General features: G+C 44.9%; 1 protein-coding gene across 1 annotated transcript in view; it reads right to left on the bottom strand.

Moving 5' to 3' along the window:
* Window positions 1–23,971, bottom strand: part of CDKL2 (cyclin dependent kinase like 2) — a 477,181-nt gene that overhangs the window by 241,195 nt on the left and 212,015 nt on the right. The gene's annotated exons all lie outside the window — the stretch shown is intronic.

The raw sequence follows: 23,971 nt of genomic DNA on the forward strand, positions 1-23,971 counted from the left end.
GCATCCCTAACACTTTTGTGTGGCAACTGACTCTGAAGTGTGGCTAAATGGAAAAAAGAATCTCTTTAGAAGTGCAGATGGGACATTTTCTGTGTCCTGACATTTTTTCCTTCCAGAATCACTCTTATTAGATTGGAAAGTGGGTGTGAGGAGTCCGGGATGAGGTCTCCTCTTGGTGCAGGGTTAGCCTTTGTAAGTGATTGCCTTCTTTGTTCCCTAGAATTGCTTCTCCCAGAAGGCTAATGGGTGTCAAGTATGAAGGGTTCTCCCCTCTTTCTACTCTTATTGTGGATTACTCCGAGCGGAGAATCCCATTGTCAACTCCCTCTACCTACCACCATCTGAAGACAAAATGTGTGTCTTTTCTTAAAGAAGAGAGCTACACAAAGTGAAGGAACTATCTCAATCAGGTTCCAGAATAGCACACGTAGAACACACAAACCACATCTGAGAAAGGAGTATATGATGATGACTGAAACTACCAGTCAGTGTTCAACGACTTCTCAATGACATTTACAGGTAACACACTACAGGGAGAATTTTTGAGATCCCTGGGATGGGTTTTTAACTGCCAGCCTCCCAGAGGTGAGGCGATATCATCTAAAGAAATCCGAAACTATATACACGATACAGCTGTGGGTCTGCCTCGGCAAAGGAATCTGCCTTGCCTACTGGCACAGTGGGACTGCTGGTATCCCCATAGAAGGAGCCTGCCTGGAGGAAGAAGACAAGCTACGGATGCCTGGCAGAGAAGTTGCACAGAAGACCAGACTGACCACTGAAGAAACTGCCAACTTGCACCAAAAACATAGCAGGCACTGCCCATATCTATGGGTAGCTCCCTGTCACTGTGATGCGTGTCCCTGGTTATGCTCATCAGGTCTCAAGACAATTCTCAACCCTTTCCCTGGCCATGGAGCCATCATAGTGGTGTTTGGCATGAACTAATGGGGGGGATGGCGAGGGGTACATGCAGCCGCAGCTCAAAGCGAGCAGTGCTAAGAAGACCTGACGAATCCTATTTGTGGTGCCATAAGGATAAACTTATTCACAGTCCATGGTTCTTGCGACAACTGAACTGTGCTGCCGTTGGTTCTTGCAACCCGTGGCCCTGGTACCCCATTTCATTGCTTGCCCAGGACCCTGGAGGGTGGGCTCTTGGGACCCAAACTCAATCCTCCTACAAAATCCTGTGAACTTAAAGATCCATGGTAAGGCTGTACTTTTTTGTTTGGTCAAGGGTTTTGCTTCATACCTAAACTGCATCGTGAACTGAGACTGCGCCACTGTGCGACCGCAATCCAGTGAAGATGTCACTATTTGCATCCTTCTGCAGTGCTCCTGGTCAAACAGTGGCTTAATCTCCTTCGAATCCGAGAAGGTTGCAGACATTACCCTTAGCTTTGACAAAGCCAAATACTGTGGCATTATACTGGAATGTGACTTTTGCACTGTAATATTAAATGTGTGAATTTGTGTTTATTATATAATGGCTCCAAATAACAGTAGTTATCGGACCAAATTTATTTTCACTGCAATGGAATATGTACATATATATGTTACACTGGAGGAGCCAGTGGCAATGTAGTTATAGTTCGGTCTTACTTTCCATAGCAAAGGCATTTATTGTTTCTTTAATAACTTTGGTGTGGTTCGGCAAATCTCCAACAAACATTCCATAAACAATTGCTCACTCACTTCTGCTCCTTCATAGAAAGGCTAGCACTGATCTGTCAAGCGGGGCAAAGAAAAAAAGGGGGTCCCAAAACCTCAATTTCCCCTAAACTTTCCATAGGAACCTGTGCTCTCCAATACAGAAAAACTGAATTGATTAGCTCCAAATTTGGCAGAAAGTAAGAACTTTACTCAGAAAGCATGCTTTTTATTATTTGGTTTAAATTAATTCAGTACTTTTCGAGAAATTGACATTTAAAGAAGTGTTTTGGTGGTCATGGAGGGGTTAATTTAGTGAAAAAGTTAATGGTAGCTGGACTGCTATTTACTGCAGTAGTAGCAAAGATTAAACAAATACTCAAAAATACTCTAATCCATGTGGCTGACAGAGCCATTTCTCTTGTTAACCATCGTGGTACCACAGTACCAAGGACCATACTGTGGTACCTTGCAATCTGATTGGCCTGCCACAAGAGCTCAAGTAATTGTTACGGTGGTCAAAGTTTATATAAAGAGCATAAGGGACCAGGGTAGTGGCCCCGCCCCCTCCCTTCACCACTGTGTGAACACACCCCGTGGCACGTTTTCAGTTGGGGGATTAAGTCCCCTTGAATCCTGAGGGTCCCTGGGATCCAAGTAGCCCACCAGGTACCTCCAGTAAGCGCCACAGAGCTGCGTTGCAGAGAGGTGTAAAAGGGGGCTTTGCCTGGACCACCTCTCTGCAACGGGGCCCTCAGGATTGAAGGGGAATTAATTCCCCAACTTAAAAAGCGCCACGGGGCGTGGTTGCATACATGTCACCTCAGGCCCCACCCCCTCCCTTTACCACTGTGCAAACGAGCCCTGTGGTGCGTTTTAAGTTGGGGGATTAAGTCCCCTTGAATCTTCAGTGTCCCTGGGGTCCAACTAGCTCACCTGGAACCTCTAGTAAGCACCACTGAGCTGCATTGCAGAGAGGTGTAAAATGGGGCGTGGCCTGGGCCACCTCTCTGCAACGCGGGGCAGTGGCGCTTACTGGAGGTACTTGGTGGGCTAGTTGGCCCCCAGGGACCCTCAGGATTGAAGAGGAATTTATTCCCCAACTTAAAATGCACCACAGGGCGTGTTTGCACACGTCACCTCAGGCCCTGCCCCCTCCCTTTACCACTGTGCAAACGCGCCCTGTGGCGCGTTTTAAGTTGGGAGATTAAGTCCCCTTGAATCCTGTGGGTCTCTGGGGTCCAACTAGACCGCCAGGTACCTCCAGTAATCGCCACAGAGCTGCGTTGCAGAGAGGTGTAAAAAGTGGCGTGGCCTGGACCACCACTCTGCAACACAGTCCTGTGGCGCTTACTGGAGGTACCTGGTGGGCTAGTTGGCCCCCAGGGACCCCCAGTATAGAAGGGGAATTAATTCCCCAACTTAGAACCCGCCACAGGGCACATTTGCAGAGTGTTGCTGGAGGGAGCGGGGCCTCCGGCACGATCACGTGTAAATTTCTTTTTTTTCTTTTTTAAGAAGGGGGGCTGTGTGGCCCCCCTTCCTTTTCTATTTTATGGGCCCTGGGGGCCCCATCCCCCAGGGCCTGACCCCTACTTTCTAATTTTTTTTAAAATGGAAGGGGGCCGGGTGGCCCCCTTCCCGATGCCATATTTGGCCCCGGAGACCCCATCCCCCGGGCCATGGCCAGTGTTTTTTTTTTTTTATTATTTGGAGGGGGGCCTCCTCCCTGGCCAATTCTGGCCCCGGGGACCCCATCCCCCGGGGCCTGGCCTCTCGTTGGGGACCTTGGGGGAGCCCCAATCGCCCCACGGTCCCTGCCGGCTCCCTGCGTCCAGCGGGAGCTGGCATTGCTTTTCCACACGGGGAGCTGCTGACATGCAGCTCCCCGTGTGGAAAAGCAATGTGGTTTGGATTTTGGAAGAGAGAGCAGGTTTCCTGCTCTCTCTTCCAAAATACAAACAGCAGTGGCCTGGGGGTGGGCACCCCGGGACACTGAAGGAGCCGGCCCTGGGGGGTGGCGGTCCCCAGGGCCATCACTGGCTCCGGGAGGGGGGCCGCGCGGCTCCCCTCCCAACATTGACAAAGCCCCGGGGGTGGTGGTCCCCAGGGTTCGGGGGTCCGTTACGGACCCCCACATTTAAATATTAGTGACCCGGAGAGGTGGCGGTCCCTGGAGCTGCGGGGGGGCCGTGTACCCCCCGCAAATATTTTTGAAAAGCCCTAGGGGTGGCAGTTCCCGGGGCAGTGTGGGGGGATTGGGGCCCCCCCTCACACATTTTGTAACTGCCCCCAGGACCTGTCTAACCCGGGGGCTTGAATTAAACGAAGCGCGGGAGCCCGCGCTTCGTTTTATTTTTATTTTCTCGGCCGGATTCGCGCACACAGCGCAAATTTGGCCGATTTGTTTTTTTTTTAATGCTTTTGGGACCCCCTGAGCAGGCCCAGGGGGTCAGGGTGTTTCTAACCTGCCCCCTTTTCTTCCTTTGCGCGTTTCTTTTTTTCTTTTCCTGTGCCTCGGTTATCGAGGCACAAGATGGGTGCCAACACTCCCTGGTTTGGAGTGTTGACAGCCAAATAGAATGCAGCTCTTGGACGTGAGGGTGCGCGGATCCACCGCGCCTCTATATATTGAAACTTTTATTTTTTGATTTTCTCAGCAACTAATGAACGGATTTACACCATTTAAAAAAAAGGTCTCTTTCTGTACCAAGGGCTACCTTTTTGCCAAATTTGGAATATTCCGTTCAGCAGTTTCAGCTGTAACCGTATCTAAATTTTCCTATGGGAAATTGATTTTTTGAGCTCTATTTTTTGAATTTCTCAGGAACTACTGAACGGATTTACACCATTAAAAAAAAAAAGGTCTCTTTCTGAACCAAGGGCTACCCTTTTGCCAAATTTGTTGTAATTCCGTTCAGCAGTTCGGGCTGTAGTCGTGTCTAAAGCTTCCTATGGGAAATTACATGGCGAAAACACGTTTTGGGACCCCCTTTTTTCTTAGCCCCTGCTTGCCGAATCACCCCGAAACTTTCAAGGTAGGAGCTGACTGGAGCGCCCCACGAGTTTTGAAAATTTCGCAAAGATTCGTCAACCGGCGCCAAAGTTATTGGGGAAACAAAAAACGCTTTTCCTACGGAAAATAGGTCCTAACTATAACTATCTACTGGCGACCGCCAGTAGATAATATATATATATATATATATATATATATTCACTGAAAAAAACAAACGTTACACGGATGTTATTGTTAGGAAATAAAATTTTAAAAACCTTAGAAATTCACACAAAAAACAGAGGGCCCAATTCACAAAAGTAATCTGAGACAAACTCCTAACTTTACGACTTTCGGTATTCACAAAAGGCATTTAGGAGTAGTAAAGTTAGGATTCCTAACTTTACTACTCCTAAACTGAGACAAAATCCTAACTTTACGACTTTCGGTATTCACAAAGGGCATTTAGGATTAGTAAAGTTAGGAATCCTAACTTTACTACTCCTAAATGCCTTTTGTGAATCGGGCCCAGCGATTACAGGAAGGTTATAGTTAGGTTCATATTTTACACACACAAAACCATAGAAATTCAGCGGATATAGGTAGTGTTATCTCAAGTAACTATAACTCGTGCCTTAAGGTAACTGTAACTCGCGCCCTTGCCATGCACAGTTTTCTCGTCAATAATTTTACAGCAAATGTTGCAGTGATATTATTAAAGATGTCATAGAAGATATCATGAGTGATGTAATATGTGGGGTTATTAGAGCTGCATGGTGAGGCCGCGAGTTATAGTTACTTTAGGGCACGAGTTATAGTTACTTGAGATAACTGTCTAAAGAGTGGGTGCCCTGGAGCCCACCCAGGGCTCCCACTACATCATTATTGGAGGTCACAAGGGGAGCCCCAATGCCCTCGAGGCCCCATCTGGCTTCCCCCCTCCCACAGAGAGCAGCTAAAAATGCTGCTCCCTGCGGGCAGGAGCAATTTTTTCATATGTTTTCCTGCCTGCTTCAGTGCGGGCAGGGAAACAGATAAAAAGCCCACTCCCAGTGGGATGGAGCCTTTTTCATGGTCCAGTGTGCGCAGGGAAACCACTATGTCCCTGGAGTGGGAAATCTGGGACATAGCTGGAGCTGGTCCTGGGGGATGGGGGATGGGGTCCCCAGGGCCATTGAGTGCTCTGCGTGGGGGGGCCACGTGGCCCCCTTCCCTCTTTTTTTCATGGCCATACCCTGAGGCGTGGAGTATGCCTGGGTTGAAATCGTGCAAGGAGGGGGGCGCATGCCCCCTACCTTTCATTGTTTCGGCCGAGCCCTGGGGGGTGGCAGTCCTTGGGCTGAATCGGACGTGGGAGGGTGGACACACAGCCCCTACCACTTGTAAATTGTAAATATCAGGTGTGCCCCAAGGGAGTGACGATCTCTGAGGCCAAAAAGAGCCTGAAGGGGGGGCACGTGCATACCCCCCCAATAAAAATTATAAATAATTTTCCCCAGGACCTTGCCCACCCAGGGGGCTAATAACAACAAGCACAGGAAACTGCACTTGTTATTTTTTTTCCGCAGATCTTCCGCTAATTTGTGGTAATTTAAAAATATATATATTTTGGCCCCTGGTAGAGTCCCTGTGGGACCCACCACCAAACCTAGGGGATCAGGGTATTCCTACACACTCCCCCTTCTTCTTTTGTGTTTTTTTGCAGGCTTAATTCACAAAATGGCTGCCACCACTTCCTGGCTGAATTGGTGACAGCTAATCAGATCTCACCATGATACGTGGCAGATCAGCGGAGGGTCTGCGTCCCTAGATCTCTATAAATCTTCTTTCTTCAATACCTCCAAAACTTTTGAAAGGATTTACACCAAATTACAAAAAGCACTCTTTCTAGACCAGGATAGATCTTTCTGGCAAATTTGTAGTCATTCTTTTCAGAGGTTTGGGCTGTAGTCATGTATAAAATCCCTAAGGGGAAATTGCATGGGGAAAACGTGTTTTGGAACCCCCATTTTTCTCAACCTGCGCTTGACGGATCACCGCAAAACTTTCCTGATAGCAGCTGAAGTGATTGGCATACTAGTTTTGAAAAGTTCGTGAAGACTCGGCCAACTGCGCCAAAGTTATTAGCACAACAAATAATGCTTTGATTATGGAAACTAGTTGCTAACTATAACTAACTACTGGCGACCGCCAGTTGGTAATATATAGATATATATATGCCTATATATGTGTATTTATATATGCAAAAGCCTCCCCATTCAGCTTGCCTTGCAAACATAAGCACCAAGTAATGAAAGTCAAGTTGCAAAAAAACTATTTCAGATGTACTGGCTTCTATCTGTGTGGAAATAGTGTAGGATCTGATTGAGAGGCATTTCCGAAGAGCTTTTGCCCTTCGGGGAAGCTTTATTAAAGGAGACCCCGGCTTTGCATTAGGTCAAATGCTCAAATGGTTGCCGTTAGAGTCGCCAGCCCCCTGTCTTGTGTACTGAGGCAGTTTCCATGGTCTCGCGGTTTCAACAATAACTCTGAGCGTAGCTTGAGACCAGTCGATAATGGTGTTGCTGTGCGCGAGATTAGTGGTTCAAAGATTAGTCAACGTGAGAGTTTACTATTTTTCCACAAGTTCAACGGAATTTTCGCCCTCTCTGATCCCTAGCCGTCTAGGTAAAAGAATGCTGTGCCCGGCCATGGAATTTTGAAACATATTCGGACCGCAACCGGGAAGAGTGACCGGTAATTTAACTGAGTGAAAATACATTTAAGAAAATAACTGGCAACTAATATAACGTACTTTGTAAATTATTTTACCACAGGGCCCACTACGTCATGGGGACATCCTTTCCTCGTGTTACACATATCAGTTGTGTTTTTGAGTGGGGTAGCTTTTCTCTAACTGTATCCTATAACTGTATGTTTTCCTGCTCTCTTTTCCTCTTTTCTTCTGCACTGCAAACCACTGTACTTTGAAATGCGAGTCCATTCGGTTGTTTGAGGTGAAGTCGCCCCCCCCCCCCCGCCCCCCTGCCACCCCCGATATATTGGGTTGTTAGGTGACATCTCAGTTCTGGAACATGCTGTCTCTGATGACAATGAGTCATGTGGTAAGAACTCTTGGCTCCTTACTTAGCGAGTATGGGGATATGTGGGAAAGGCAGAAAGAAACAACGTGTTTTGAAAAAAAGGCATGTTGCCCCTATTAATTACTGCAAAAAAACCTATTTTGAAATCTATGACTTCTCGGCCCGCTTTTGGTTATATAATGTATGAATTGGGCGGACCCTGGAAGCCCTACCAACAAAGGACAGCCAGCAGCTGATATAATAAATATAAATCTAATAGTATATTGACATGAATCCTACATCATAAAAATGTCCGATAAAGCGTGCCGTGCACAGTGTTTTAAAAAGAATGCCTGGGTTTAGAGAAGGTAAATGCAGGGACAGAGGCCTGCTGTCCCTTGCCCTCTTCCGTCTTTGTATTTGCAGGCTTTTGCAGGGAGTCGCTAAAGGACTCCTTCTGTTTGTGGTGTGATTTTTGCAAGTAGTTGTGCATCGATTGGTGCTGAAAGTGAGTCACTCAGGTAACCAAGGAGCTGTACGGCAGAAGGGGCCGTTGAGCGATCTTGTATGTGAGTGACTGTGGGTGAGTTATGTTGCATATGTGTGTTAGTGGACATTTACAGTAGACATAGGTATTTGTGGACAAATTGTGTTAGGTATAAAGTGGCTGTTGGTGAGTGGTGTTGATTAGGCTGTGGACAAGTGGTAATATGAGCAGTTCGGTTTAGTAGGCAGTGTTGTAAATCAATGACGATGGTTGTCTTACATAGCAACACATTAGCAGGTAGTGTAAAAAAGTAATGTAAAGTTCTGTGATTTGGTTTGGTTTGAGGATCAGAGGAATGGTTGGTTGTGCGAGTCAATGAATGCCATAGGGTTGTTTTGGTTGGTGTGAATGACTGTAGTGTCGAGGCTGGGACAGAATGGTCATGTGAGTGGTTGAGGGCACAAGGTTTTAGTGAATGTTATTTGATGAAGTAGGTAGACAGTGAGGCTGTTAGTGATTGAGTAAGAGTGAGTGTAATTTGTAGTAGCTACAAGTGAGTGGTTTATTCATAAGCAGTGGGAAAATAAGAAGTATAACAAATAAGTGAAGTGAAGGATTGTGGATGACTTATGTTGCAAGTTAGTATTTTGAGTGAGTTGTGCTGTGAGTTGAATTATAAACCTTATAAAGTATGTGGTGTAAGTGGCTCTGAACGAGTGACTAGTAGCAAGAGTGGGTGTGAGCTATCGGTAAAATTCCACAAATAATATCAATGGGGGGGTGGTAAGGGAGAGTGAGATGAGTTGTGCGACTCAGTTGTGGAGGACGTGGGTGACTGTTGTGAGAGGTTCTTGGTGTGAGTGTGTGGCAGCAAGTGAAGTTGTGTAGTGCTGTGTGTTGTTGTGCATAAGTAGTGTAAGCACAATGTTAAAATTGCTGGACATGAGAGGTGTGCAGGTTTCTTCTGTAATATTCCATCTCATACCACCGTCATCCAAAGAGAATGGCTTCAGTAGTCAGAAAACCTTGTCTGCCACTATGTCTTGTATTCATACACTAAAAAAAGATAAATTGTGAGCAAAGTCCCTTCGGCAATCGAATTGAGTTAACTACCTGGAAATTAACACCTCAAAATTGCAAGGAGAGGTTTGTCTTTATATTTCAAACTCACATTGCATTACCCCATTTCCACCTCTAGTTTTTAGGTCTCGACCTTGCTATCGCGTAAGCGATCGCGAAGCGAGACTATAGAATGCGGGTTTGAAAAGTGCTCCCAAAAAGCGGATTGCATTGCTAGCACACGCACAATCACGCGCATCGTGCCGCCATGCAATCCGCCTTTTGGGAGCACTTCAAAGGGTCCGCTCCCCCGACCCCAAGGGCGCGCGCGCCACGCTCCGCCTGGCTTGTTTTTCTCCAGGGATTAACAGCCCCATTCAGATCCCGGCACATGGGCTCATAAATCTAGTCTTTATTTAGCACTTTCGGTTTTGTTTTTACTTGGCTGGGTGGGTGGGAAGACTCCTGATCATCACATGATTGTTGTGGTCTGATCTTTGTTTACATCGTGCGCACCGCCTGGCGACTAAGGAACAGCACTAAAGAGCAATTAACATTCTTTCACTTATTTCTGGGTGGTTGAGATAACATTGCTTTCGTTTTCGATCTTACTTTCCATTTATTTTCTTGCTGAATTTTCTTCGTTTGTTTTCGAGTGACCCTGCTTCTTGTTTAACCCCTTCCCTGCTCATGACGGAACCACTCCGTCATGAGCCACGGGTGCCGTGTGCTCATGACGGAGTGGTTCTGTCATGCTACGGCCGTTGGCGGCCGCTCTGCCCACGCGGCGCTAATTCCCCGCCTGTGCGGGTGATTAGCGCAGTGGGCGGAGACGTGACGGAACCACTCCGTCATGAGCACAGCTCACCCGTGGCTCGTGACGGAGTGGTTCCGTCACGAGCACAGCGCCACCGCACCTGCCCCCAAACCCCCCCAGCGCCGCGACGGAATTCCTGCCGTGGCGAAGGGGTTAAGTCCATAGCCTGAATTTTCTTCGTTTGTTTTCGAGTGACCCTGCTTCTTGTTTAAGTCCATAGCCTGAATTTTCTTCGTTTGTTTTCGAGTGACACTGCTTCTTGTTTAAGTCCATAGCCTGAATTTTCTTCGTTTGTTTTCGAGTGACACTGCTTCTTGTTTAAGTCCACAGCCAGGGCTTTAAATGGGATGACAAAACTGGGGGGTCTCTCAAAGGGGCATGGTCAATGTAATTAAGGGCGCTTGGATTAACAAGCATTTCCAATGAAATTGCTAAATAATGCAACACCAATAGCTCAAACTTTAATAATGCGAGACCTATTGCATTGCAAATGCTTGTTTAATGTATTTTCCATGCACAGACCCATAAATAGCAGACCCTATTCAAGTTGGTTAACAACTTATCTAATCCATCCTGTACAGTCCCTACCATCCCGGCTTCTCAAGATTTGTGTGATTCTCTGGCTCTTGCATTTGAGGAGAAAATTAGGACCATTTTGAATGGACTTTCAGTGCCCGGACAGTTGGCGCCGTCGCTATCTTCTCCCCTGGAACACTTTGGCTATTCGACGTCTGTATGGGATAATAACAAGGTAGATTCTCCTTATTTGCCCTGTTTCCCTATTTTTTCGTTAGAGGAATTCGCTGTTCTGGCCAACGGAGTATCCTCAGGTTCTCCACTTGATCCAATGCCTCATAAGATCTGGAAGGCATTTCAAAATGAGCTGTTCCCTCCACTCTACTCTATCTGCTGTCAGTCATTGAGGACAGCGACAGTCCCAGATAGCTGGAAGTTGGCAATAGTAACTCCATTACTAAACAAGCATTTACAATGCAATGGTCTCGGCATTGGTAAAGTTAGAGCTATTGGCATTGCTCATGACATTATTTTTGTTTATGTTTTTGTTTTTAAAACATTTAAAGAAACGGCATTGTCATGAGCAATGCCAATAGCTCTAACTCTAACAATGCTGAGACCGTTGCATTGTAAATGCTTGTTCTCTGTGTGAGCTGTGCTTTTGTCCTTTTATTGGCGCCGGGTACAGTAGAAGGATAGGGGAGCTTCTAATCTTTAACCTCTGACCTCGGACAAAACAAAGGTCGGCAGGCCGAGCGTATGGTTAACGCAGACTGGAGGTGTCGACGGGGTTGTTGAGGGGTCAGTGTTATATGGGGACTCAGTCCGTGTCCCGGAGAGCTTGCTGTGACGCTGCACACACCACGCACGCATGGCGACATTGACGCTACGCCGACGAGATAGCTGAGTCGGTGGAGCGCCTGTTTCAAGTGAGATATTTGAGTCCTGGCAGGTTCTTCCCAATTTGTATGTCACTTCGTTGTGAATATAAAGAGAATTGCATTTGTTTAATGAGTGCAGGGCTTGAATACCACAAGGACGGGACCAGCGCTCTCAACAGACACAGGGTGTTATAGTAAGCGTTTCCGCAGTGTGCCGAGAAGCAAATCTGTTCACATTGTGCGCTACAGTGGGAGTGTTCCCTGTAATGCGCATCTTATGTTTTATGGTACGGTGCCACTAAGCGTTTGTAATATGACGTTATTCCATAAACAGGGCACTATTGACTGTTTTCACTGCGTCCGTGTAAACGTTAATACGAAGAGCCGTCTTTTACATTAACTCTTTCATCAACAGCCCGGACTGCCTTGGAAATGTAGTCCCACCCAAGTCAAGACTACCGCAGCCTCAACCTCATGTGGACGACAGCCCACCAGGATTGGCAACCGCGGCCTGTACTGTGCAAACAGATCTCCACAGCACACCCCAACCCACTCGGCCACCTAACAACTTCACACCGACAGCTTGCATGACTGCCAGCAACAAGCACGCAGTCCACGCCTCCAGCCCGCAGCCCGCCTCCCCAAAACATGCACGAATGGATTCTGTTCACAGCCAGTCACCACTTGAAGGAAAACAGCAACTTCGTGTAACTGCAAAGTAAACACGGCCGGCCTTCAGGGGTCAGGCAGAGACCTGCGACTTCCGCAGCGCCTTCTGCTGTGTGTGTGGGCGCTGCCTGCGCTCTCGGCCCAGACACTGCAGCCTGCTAAAACCCAGCATCGCACTCTGATACCGGACAACTGGACAGCACAAACCCAATGAGGTGCAAGTGCTTGAGTGATGGGTGCTGTGAATGCCCACTTCCAATGGCACTCGTGGCAGTGACCTCAGAATGATGAAAGGCAGAGTCAGGCACTGCTGTTTTTAACTGCTTAAATAGAGATGTCCAGTGCAGGCACATCAAGCATAATTTAAGGTGAGGGAGCAACGCCGGGACAGCACCGCCTTTCTCCGAGGCAGAGAAGAACTGCCTCGGAGAAACGCAGCCTCGGTTTCGGATTCGGGGGCGTGTTTCTTTTTCTCTCCTCTTGCCATTGGCTGGAGGAGAGAAAAACACACCCTGCGAAAAGCAACGAAAAAACACGCCCCCCGATCCGAAAAGGACGGGTCTTCAACGGAGTGACTGGACCTCTTCTCCAGTGGCTGGCCAGCATTTAAGAGGCCAGCCAATGGAGAACAGGAGAGAAGAGGGGCGGGTGCAAGCCCCTCTTCTCAAAGACATTAAATCTCCGGACTTCCGGTCTGCCGACCGGATGGTCCCGAGACCTAAAAAGGCCTCTTTAGATCCTTTATGCTCAGCCAACTATAGACCCATCTCGTTTTTACCATTCGTGATAAAAATCCTTGAGAGATGGGTCACGAGAGCCCTGTCCAACTTCCTGGAAACAAACTTCTGTCTGGATGCTGCCCAATTTGGCTTTAGACCGGCCCACGGTACTGAGACCGCATTGGTTACAGTGTTAGACGATCTACGGACGCGGGTCGACAGGGGCAAGTCAGCCTTTCTAGTGCTGCTCGACATGACGGCCGCGTTCGACACTGTTGACCATGAGGTCCTCTTGAATCGTCTCCAAAGCGTGGGAGTAACCGATCTGGCTTTAAGTTGGCTAAGGTCCTATCTTAGTAACAGACACCAAGCTGTGGCCTTACCTCCATTTCAATCAGCCATACGACAGGTAAATCAGGGTGTCCCTCAAGGGTCGGCGGTTAGTCCGATCTTGTTTAATCTATATCTTCGACCCCTGATAGTGCTGGAGCAGAGTTTTCTGTTGAAAATTTATTGTGTTTTAAGCTCCAGTTTTGTCTATATGTTATGATTTAAATAACTAATTTGAAAACACACTAATAAATAGTTTGTTTTGTTAAAGTCTGAACTAATCAACATTACTAATGAGAAGAAACGATTACACGTGGGACGCATATATGTTGCTTAATAATAATGTGCGGTTTTACTAAATGAGTGTTGCAAAAGTGCTATTTGTTTTATGTTTATGCTTTTAAAATAACGTGTACTAATGCTTTATTGCGTTGCAGAAGGCTAGATAATTACATACACATATGGGTATTAGTGGGAATAAACACTGTTTAATCATTATGCTGTGGTAACGTTGTTTTGTGTTTCTTTTAATTAAGATGGTCTGTTTTGGCCTAAAACAAGATGGCTGCCTTTTACAGCCTGCACTCGAGTGATTGAATTTTGATGGGAGGCCTTGCTGAACATGGTCGAGAGTCACCTGACCGCAGCCTTTGCCTGGTTAGAAAGCTTTCCGTGAGGACAGCAGTTCTGGGAACGTTTCCAGCTGCCCTTGGACAAGGATAAAGACACAATGAACAATTGCGGTGACTCTGCTAAGATATCAAGGAAGAACATTTACGAAAGATACATTTGCAAACTCGAGTTCCTTCTTCCGTCTTTTTATTTTTGTGATTTTTCCTGAGCGGAGGTTTCCTAAATGTAACCGAGAGACTTCCTTTCCTGCTTGCTCTGCTCAGTGGCTCAACGGATATCTAATATTTGTTTGTAACTTTAATTCGCAACATACCCTATAAATATGTTAGACTAGAGAGGGTCCATGTTCGTTCGTTCATTCATTCTTTCCTGGTGATCATCGCGTTTGGACGTTACCCATACTGAGGACGGCAGCTCGAGAGACTTTACTGAGAGACCTGTCCTGACCCTTTTAGCTAGAATAGGTAACTATGAGAATAATGATTTCGCTAATGATTGACTTTCATTTTGAACTAATTTAGATAAATAAGCATTGATTGAATTATGGTGTTGGGTGTTCATTTCTTGTCATTTATTGAGTTTCAAATGTATTTCCTATGTTTTAAAATCATGACTCAAGACAATGATTTTCTGGTTGCATTGACCTCATTGTAGATGCAGATTGGTTCTCCTATATTCAGTGTGGATAGAGTAATAGTATGAATTTTAGTGTGATGGGCCCTAGCGTATGATGTGTGTATGTGCGTGTGACTGTAGGTTTACTCTGTCCGTGGAAGCAGGGAGAATTTATATGCGCCGATCTGCAGCAGTTTCCTGGTAGCAGTATGATGGTTTGATTATTGTCTTGATCAGATTAGATTGCTTGTACATTGGCTTTTGATTCATTGATTATTGATTGATGTTGGTATATGTACTAATACTATATGTTGAAGTCGTCGTATTGAGTTTTATGTAGTGCTTCTGGAACTGGGGAGCTGGTGACGGTTCCGTAGTAGGGCAGAGGGAAGTGTGTGCTGCTCTCGGGAAAAACAGGATTGTTGGAATTACCTGTACGTATGCAGGAAAAACGTGTGACAATTGAAGTTGCGCGTCACATTGTCTGGGTTCGGAATCAGTGACATCGTCGTGTGTTACTATTAGGGATATATTTTCGGTATAAAAGGAGTGTGTATGGTAGCGAAGGTTATCTGTGAAACTCTGGTCATAAGTCCCAGGGATCCGTAAGGTTCGCCGTTAAAGCTTATCGCGGGAGGAGTAATAGGTATTCTCTGAGCTTGTCCGAAGAACTGGGCAGAGGTAAGCGCTGCTTGGTTAACGTGTGTTATAATTCTGTAGTGGGACAGACTGTTCGCTGTTCTCGGGAAAGGCAGGATTCTGTGTGCATGTGCTACATTTTCTGGTGTGAAAGTGCGTGAATGTATGAGCATTTAATTGATTGTAAGACTCTTTGGAGCAGTCCTAGAGGAAACAGTTAATGGATGCATGTTAGAAGGGCAGAGTAGAGGGATGTGCTACTGTGTCAACGAGAGTAATAATTCCGTAGTGGAGCAGAGGTAAGCGCTGTTCTAGAGAGAAGCGGGATTCTTGTGAAAAAGATTTTCTTTACTATTCTGTGGTTAGCGAAACAGACAATGGAGATGTTTATATGTTGTAACTAATAGATTTTGTGGAATTTGAAACGAAGTCTACTGAGAAGGCTTTGTAAAGGAGGGGTAGACGAGTGACAGGAGACAGGAGCAGAAGCGACTGCAGCGACTGCTGACGTCATACAGACCGCGCTCTGATTGGGTAGTGAATCAGAACAGTGCTCGCGCTAGGATTGGTGCGATAGTGTGAGCCGCGCAGGGATTGGAAGGAGTACAGAGTGACGTAGACGCTCCAGGATTGGTGTGTTGGTGTGAGTCGCGCTGTTATTGGACAAAAGATCGCAACTGCACGGAAGGGAATAGAAAATATTGGTAAACATTACAATGTATTACCAACCGGAGGAAAAGAAGAAGAAATCCTTGTTCGGTAAAATAAAGAGGTGGTTCGACAAGGATAAGAGCATAATAACCAGAGAGGGTGAATTGCTACCTCCAACGAGAACTCCTGCATCCTTCATGGTTGCGAAGTATGGGTATCATACCTGTATTTGGTTAGATAACTGGGCTAAGTATACTAAGGAAGATGGTGTCTTAGCGTTCCCGGAACATGGTTCATTTAATTTGGCCGTGTTGAGAAATTTACGGGAAAAGATGATGTGTCTAGAGCCTAGACCAAGGCCGACACAGTTCGAGGCGTTGGTGGAATGGGAAGATGAGGTGCATGAGCGAGAAAAGCAGAGGAGTGGAAATAATTATAGGTACTTTTTTGGGAGGAAATATGATCGTGAAACTCATCATGATCGCATGAGGAGATGGCGAGATGCTAGTATGTCAGAGGGATTATATCCCATGAGGACAGTTGAAGAAGCGGAAGGGAGGAAAGGTGCAGCGAAGGTGTCTGATGCAGAAGTGAGAAGGTATGGAGCTAATGATTACGAGGATGAGGTCTTGGATGACATGATTTACAAGAGACCACCTCCGTATAGACCAGAACCAGAAGAGAGCACGCCAGTTGCTACTCCAATAAGAGATACTTTGCGAATTATTAAAACTGAAGTTGTGACACCTGATCTGAAAAGTGATAGCTCTTTCACGGAAAGGGAAAGAGAGCGAGAGCGAGAGAAAGAGAATCGAGGAGTTAGTGATGAGAAAACAAGAGAATTAGCCAGAACGACATCTGAGCTGACTGAGAAAATTAGAGAGCTAACGAAAAACCTTGAAGCAGTTACGGTACCTGTAACTATTGGTCCGGTTGTGCCTATTTTTGATAAGCAAAGAATGGGTGAAAATGGTTTGACGGTTCCCTATGTTGGAAATGGTTTGGTTGGTACTTGTTCTTTGGAGGAATCAGGAATGAGAACGGGAGGAAATAATTTGAGTCAATTGACACATGACACCTGTAGTAGAGGATTAGATGTACAGCCTAATTCAGGATTGAATACTGGTTGTTTGGGAAGAACAATTCAGGAACCACAGAGGGTGACAGAACGAGTGGGTGCAGTGAAAAAGTCTACTGAAATAACAGCTGAGGATTTGAATGATTGGTTGAAGGTTCTTCAAAAGAAGGATAAAGATTCACAGGCAATTGATGTAGCAAGGTTGCGCATAGAACTGGAGGAGCTTATTGCAGGGACAATTCCTACAGATATACTCAAAAATCATCATGATGGGGAGTTGTTATTCATGTGTAAAAGCATCACCTGGAGGGCTAAGAGTACACATGACAGGTTAAGAGCAATAGCGAGTGAACAAGGAGTTGACATAGATAAGGTGAAAGCTTTGCAGAAGTCTTACATGATGGATTTCACTGACAAAGACATTGAGAATCTAAATGGTGCTGGTAGAACAGGACAGATTAAGGAAATGATTGCCTTATTGCGAAAATGGGGTGATGTAGAAAAATGGAAGGATAGATGGTACAAGAAAAGGGAAGATTCGGTGGACAGGACTTATTCAGCTTTCCCTGTGAGAGAAAAAGAGAAGACAGTGGATGCTTATCCTATAAGAGAGATTCCTGGAGGTGGATATGTACATGTCCCATGGACTAGACAGGATATTTTATCATTTATGAATGATTTCCCTCGACTGAGAGAAAAGCCCGTCGAGTGGTATAGGCAGGTAGACAGGTTTGTGAAATTGTCAAAAGTGCTGTGGATTGATCTGAATAGTCTGTTTGATATAATTGTTCCAGCAGACTTGTGGGCTGAGTGTAAAATAGTTATAGATTGGCCTGCAAAGGAGTATCCAAGAGATCCGAAGACAGGAGCACCAGATCCAGAGGTTATGAAAAAGTATGATCAGGTTATTGTGTTCCTGAGAAATAAAGTACCCCCGAAAGAGACAGACTGGGTTAAGATAGATCGAACACATCAAGAAGCAAAAGAATCAGTTCATGCTTTTTACGAAAGGCTGATACTGGCTTTTAAACAGTTTAGTGGAGATGAACACCTGGGTGACAAGGATTTGAGTCATTTTGTATACGGCCTGAGACCTGAAATCAGTGAAAGGATTCGTGAACATACAGTTGATTGGCAGAGTAAAAAGATTGATGAGATCCTGAGACATGCAAAATACTTCAGTGATGAGATTGAAGCAAAACAGAGAAAGTTAAAAGAAAAGGCAATGTGGGCACAAGTGAAAGTTGCTGAGAGACAAGAAGCACAGTTGATGGAACAGGCAAATAATCCAGGAAATAGACCCGGATATGCAGGAAAAGGAAAGGGAAATTTAGAGGAGGCCAAGAAGAAGTTCCCTTGTCACAACTGTGGACAATTGGGGCATTGGAGATCCGAGTGTACCAATCCACCATTAGTGAGTAATGAAAATAAATCATTAAATCAACAGGTGCAGAACGAGGGGTGTAATCAACAGCAACAACAGCAGAAGGTTGTCAGACAGCAGAGTCAAGAGACAAAACCGCCCTTGCCGCAGAATAGAGGGTCCCAAAAGTATAACCAGGACTCAGGATTCTACAATGATGAGCAGGTAAACAAACCGAGACGTTCAAACCCGGTACAACAGTATTGGTTAAAGAATGAGGGGAGTGAGTCTGAAGGGGACTATTGACGGTGCCAAAGAGAGGAGGAAGAGTGCATACTTGGTGCAACTCTAGAAATAGACCAGGCAGGACCATTTGTAGATGGGAAAATAAATGGGGAGTGTGTTACTTTTTTGGTAGACACAGGAGCGACGAGATCAACTGTCAGGTCAGCAGATATTAGAAATCTTCCTCTCTCGGACGAAGCAATCCAAGTAGTTGGTGTAGCTAATACACAGATTAAGACTCGTCTTACTGAACCAGTAAGGGTGATTATAGGGAAATTTTCAGACATGCACAGATTTGTTGTCTGTGACACTAGTCCAGTGAACTTATTAGGTAGGGACCTATTGTGCAAGATGAATTGTACAATTTTTTGTACTCCGGATGGAATAGCTTTTGAGACACCAGATGAGGATGTTTTGTATCGGATGACTCTAGATAATAGAGAGAGTGAGATTGTTGGTATATATGCTGTGTTTAATCCAGATGATTTGCCTCAGGAGTTGAGACACACAGTGAAAACAGCAGTGTGGGATTTTACTGGAGAAGATGTGGGATTGATGAATAATGTAGATCCAGTGAAGATTTCAGTGAAAGAGGGTATTGTTTATCCTAATATTCCTCAGTACAGATTGACACCAGAAATAATTGAGGGAATAACACCTATAATTGACAAGATGATCCAACAGGGTGTTTTGAGAGAAATACTGAGTAGCCCGTGTAATTCACCGATAATGGGGCTGAAGAAACCTAATGAGAAGTTCAGGATTGTACAGGATTTGAGAAAAGTTAACAAAATTGTGGTGGCATGTTGTCCCATTGTGCCAAATCCTTCAGTGATTTTGTATCAGATTCCTCATGATGTTGAGTGGTACACGGTGATTGATTTGTGTCATGCTTTCTTTTCAATTCCATTGCATCATGATAGCCAGCCGATTTTTGCATTCCGGTTTGGCCAGCGTATTTTAGCATGGTGTCGTATCCCACAGGGGTATACAGAAAGTCCTTCGATATTCAATCAGTTATTAAAAAATCATTGGAGAGTTTGATCATGCCTGAAAGCTCAGTACTAGTGCAGTATATCGATGACTTACTTGTGGCATCAAAGACACGTGAAGCTTGTGAAGTAGATACCATAGCTTTACTGAATCATCTGGCAGATGGAGGGTTAAAGGTATCTCCAGCCAAATTGCAATTTTGCAAGAAAGAGGTGCATTATCTCGGACATAATATTGAAAAGGGTCTGAGAAAGGTGACTGATGACAGGATCAAAATTATCAGAGGAATGAGAGCACCAATGACCCAGAGAGAAGTGAGGATGTTTCTGGGGATGGTGGGTTATTGTCGTCAGTGGATAAGTAATTTCTCGCTGATAGCAAAGCCACTGATTAAGCTGACAAAAAGTGAGGTGAGAGACCCATTGGAACTGGATGGAGAACAAATGGCAGCATTTGAAGAGTTGAAAAGCAGAATGTGTGAAGCCCCTGCTTTGGGAATGCCAGACTATGAGAAAGAGTTTGAGTTGTACTGCAGTGAGAGAAATGGGTGTGCACTTTCAGTGTTAATTCAGAAGCATGGACAACTGAGAAGGCCGATTGCGTACTTCTCATCGACACTTGACCCCATGGCTGTGGGTTTGCCAGGTTGTCTGAAAGCAGTAGCTGCTACATGCAGAAGCTTGGAACAGAGTGAGGGTATAATAATGGGATATCCTGTGAGGGTATTCGTACCTCATGATGTGGCAATTCTTTTGACAAGAAGCAGAACTCAGTACATCTCACATAGTCGATTGACTAAATATGAGAAAATCATTCTGGGAGCATCAAATGTGACTCTTGAGAGATATGTGAATCCAGCGACACTTTTACCAGATGCTGAAAATGTGAATGTTGGAGATGATGTTGATCATGATTGTTTGGATGTGCTTGATTACTGCACAAAACCAAGAGCAGACATAAGAGATTTACCATTGCCTGAGAGTGATCATGTGTTGTTTGTGGATGGATCATGTCTGAGGACTGATGATGGTGTGCTGAGTGCAGCATATGCAGTGTGCAAGGTTTCAGAAGTTATGGAAGCTTCGCCTTTGAAAGGAGTGAGATCTGCTCAAGTGGCTGAATTAGTGGCATTGACGAAAGCTTGCAAGATTGGGAAGAATCTGAGAGTGACTGTGATGACTGATAGTCAGTACGGATTTGGAGTCGTTCATGACTTTGGCCAGCTTTGGCTACAGAGAGGTTTCTTGACGTCGAGTGGGACTCCAATAAAGAATGCTGAAGTGATTGGAAAATTACTTGAGGCGATACAGCTGCCTAAAGAACTAGCAGTTGTGAAGTGTGCTGTTCATGGACAAGGAGATGATTTTGTTACTCTTGGTAATAGATTTGCCAATGACATAGCGCAGTATTGTGCGAAAACAAATCAATCGATTAATAAGGCACGAGAGAGGGAAATGTCTTTTTGTTCTGTGATGTTTACTAATGTCCTAGAAACGTGGGATGAAGTGAAACAGTTGCAGGATGAGGCAGGAGATGAGGAAATGAGAGATTGGATCAAGGCAGGTTGTGCCCCGAGAGAGACAGATCATGTTTGGATCTATAGAGATGGTAGACCAGTCATGCCTAACTCTATGCTGTCGACAATGGCAAGAATGTATCATGGCCAGGGACATCTGGGAAGGGACGCAATGATTAGGTCATTCAAGCAGACCTGGTACAATGCAAAGTTCAGGTTGATTGCAGAGAGCATCTGTCAGAGATGTTTGATTTGTCAACAGTTCAATACTGGGAAAAAGACAGTGGTGAGTCTAGGAACAATAGGCAGAGAAGGAGGTCCTTTTACCAGAATGCAAATAGATTTCATTGAAATGCCCCAAGTGAACAAATTGAGGTATGTTCTAGTGGTAGTCTGTTTGTTCTCGAGATGGGTGGAGGCCTATCCGACTAGGAGAAATGATGGAATAACAGTTGTGAAGTTAATGTTGAGAGAGTTGATTCCTAGGTACGGGTTCCCAGTGACAATTGAGTCAGACAGAGGTGGACACTTCTACAATGAGCTCATGGGTTTAATTTGTGAAGCATTGAGCATACAGCAGAAGCTACATTGTGCATACAGACCAGAGGCTTCTGGAGTCGTAGAGCAGATGAACGGCACAATAAAAAACCGAATTGGTAAAATGTGTTTAGCCACTGGAATGAAATGGCCTGATGTCTTGCCTCTAGTGCTGATGACCATTAGGTCTACTCCAGATAGAACCACAGGTTTGAGTCCGCACGAAATCTTAATGGGACGTGCGATGAGACATGCTTTTGTGCCTGTCAACAAGTTGATGACAGTAACTGATGACATGATTTTGGATTACTGTAAAGGCCTGGCTGACGCAGTTCATTCTGTGTTTCACCAGGTTGGAGAAGACGCTACCACACTTGAGAAGAAGCAAGCCCATGATCTGAGTCCAGGGGACTGGGTGAGGATTAAGGTACACAGAAGAAGAAATTGCTTGGTTCCAAGGTGGGGAAGGCCAAGACAAGTTATTCTGACTACGACAACTGCAGTGAAGTGTGCCGGTGTGAAAAACTGGGTGCATGCGAGTCATACTCTGAGAGTTCCAAATCCAAAAGAGGGAACTGGTAAAGAGTATTTTGAAGAGTCAGATTCGAGTGATGATGAAGAAACTGAGCCAGTGAGAAGGAGAAAGAATCCTGAAAGAGCTGAAGGAGAAAGAGAGTCAGGTGATTCTTTCTTTCCAGGAGAGGCTTCAAGAGAAACATTGAGAGTTTCAGGGGAAAGATCAGATTCTGAAAGAGTGCCTGAAGTTCCAACAAGCAGTGGAGAAGACAGAAGAGAAAGGAGCAATTCCACAGAGACTACTCCTGAATCAGATGAGGAGGTTGAAAATCCACTTGAGATTACACCTGAAGAAGTAGGGTCAGAAGAAGATAAAGAGGGACAGATTGCGGAAGACCCCCGAGGAGGTGTAGGGAACATTCCTGATGAGCTAGGTGAAGGGACAAGTAGACAGCAAGAAGATTGCGTGTCGGAGACCCGAGGAGGGAAAGAATTAGGGAAGTCTCAATCAGTGGTGGGAAAAACTGTGGAGCAAAAGAAGACTGCTGAAGAGCAAGAGGCAAATGAGACAGAATCGGATGAGAGTGATAATGAGAAATCAGAGGGTCGAGTTCTGAGAAAGAGAACTTGGATTGGAGAGAGAAATAATAAAGAAGTGAGACCAAAGAGGGTTGTAAGAGGAGATCTTTGGCCTAACAGGATAAAGAGGCTGAGATACAGACTGACACGAGTAAATTCATCAAAAGCTGAACAGGTGAACGAGGTGTCGAGTCAGAATCAAGCGAAAGGTGAAAAACAAAAGGTTACAAAAGAACCAGAAGAGATAAAGAGAATAAGAAAGCCTAACCAGAAGTATAGGTCACCGGAATGGACGTATGTGGCACTGTCTGAAGGTGAAGAGACAGAAGGTCAAGGAAATCCAGAGGGGACCGTACGAGAAGTGGTTGAGGAGAAAACTGTTGGAATCCTGAAAGTAATCTTGACTGATATTGGAGAAGAGTCGGATGCACAGGATGTTGTTGATGATCTGATACAATTTGATGTTGCTGAAGAAGAAGTGAAAAGTGACGAAAATCCAAATTGAGTGGACTGGAAGAGTCACTTGGAGAAGTGAAAAGAGAAAATCTGAAATTAGCTGTTTGGAATAATCTAGTGTTCTAAATCTCAGTAGTGGAGTAGAAGAGGCTAAGTCAAAAGACACTGCCAAAGTAGTAAAATGGCTAACACAGAGAATAATCAAAGTAGATGTGCCTTTTTGAAAAGATGGTGTAGAATGTGCTGCTGCTGTACTGGATTATTAATGCTATTATGGGGTGTACTAGCTTTACTAGTTACTTTTAGAGTTACAATAGATACTTTAGGAATACATACTGAGAATGTGACTAATGTAGAGAAAAGTTCACAAAAAGTAGTTCCAACTAGAATTAGTAACATTTACATACATAAAGATAGGTCAATTAATGATTTTTCTAGCAATGTTTTTTCAAAGTTATTGTACGAATACGTAAAGACAATGGAAGTTAGGGATTGCTACGTTTGTATGCAGTTTCCTGCATCCGTTTCAGAAGGTGTTACTTATCACCATTTACCAGCTACGTATGGAATTTCCTGTAGTGTGTTGAGTAGTGTTTTTTATTTGTTAGGGAAAATAGATTATGAGATGTCTAACAAAGATAGTATTTTTGGGCAATTGCCTATGAACCAAAAGCTGAATCCAGCTAAAGAAGCTAACATTTTTGGTGAGATTTTTATTGAGAAAGAAGAATTAACATTAGATTACATTTTTAGAAACAATTTAACTTGTAGTTTGAAAGAAGAGGAGAAAGCTTTCCTAAACATGGTAGAGGAAAGGAGAATGAACATGCATGAGAAGATAGGGAAACATAAAGTGAGTGAAACTATTTGGGACATTGAAATGGGAAAGGAGTTGAAGAATGGGGCTAGTCCAACTTTAGCT

Source organism: Triturus cristatus, chromosome 2_1 (genome assembly GCF_964204655.1).
Source record: "Triturus cristatus chromosome 2_1, aTriCri1.1, whole genome shotgun sequence".
Lineage (NCBI taxonomy): Eukaryota > Metazoa > Chordata > Amphibia > Caudata > Salamandridae > Triturus > Triturus cristatus.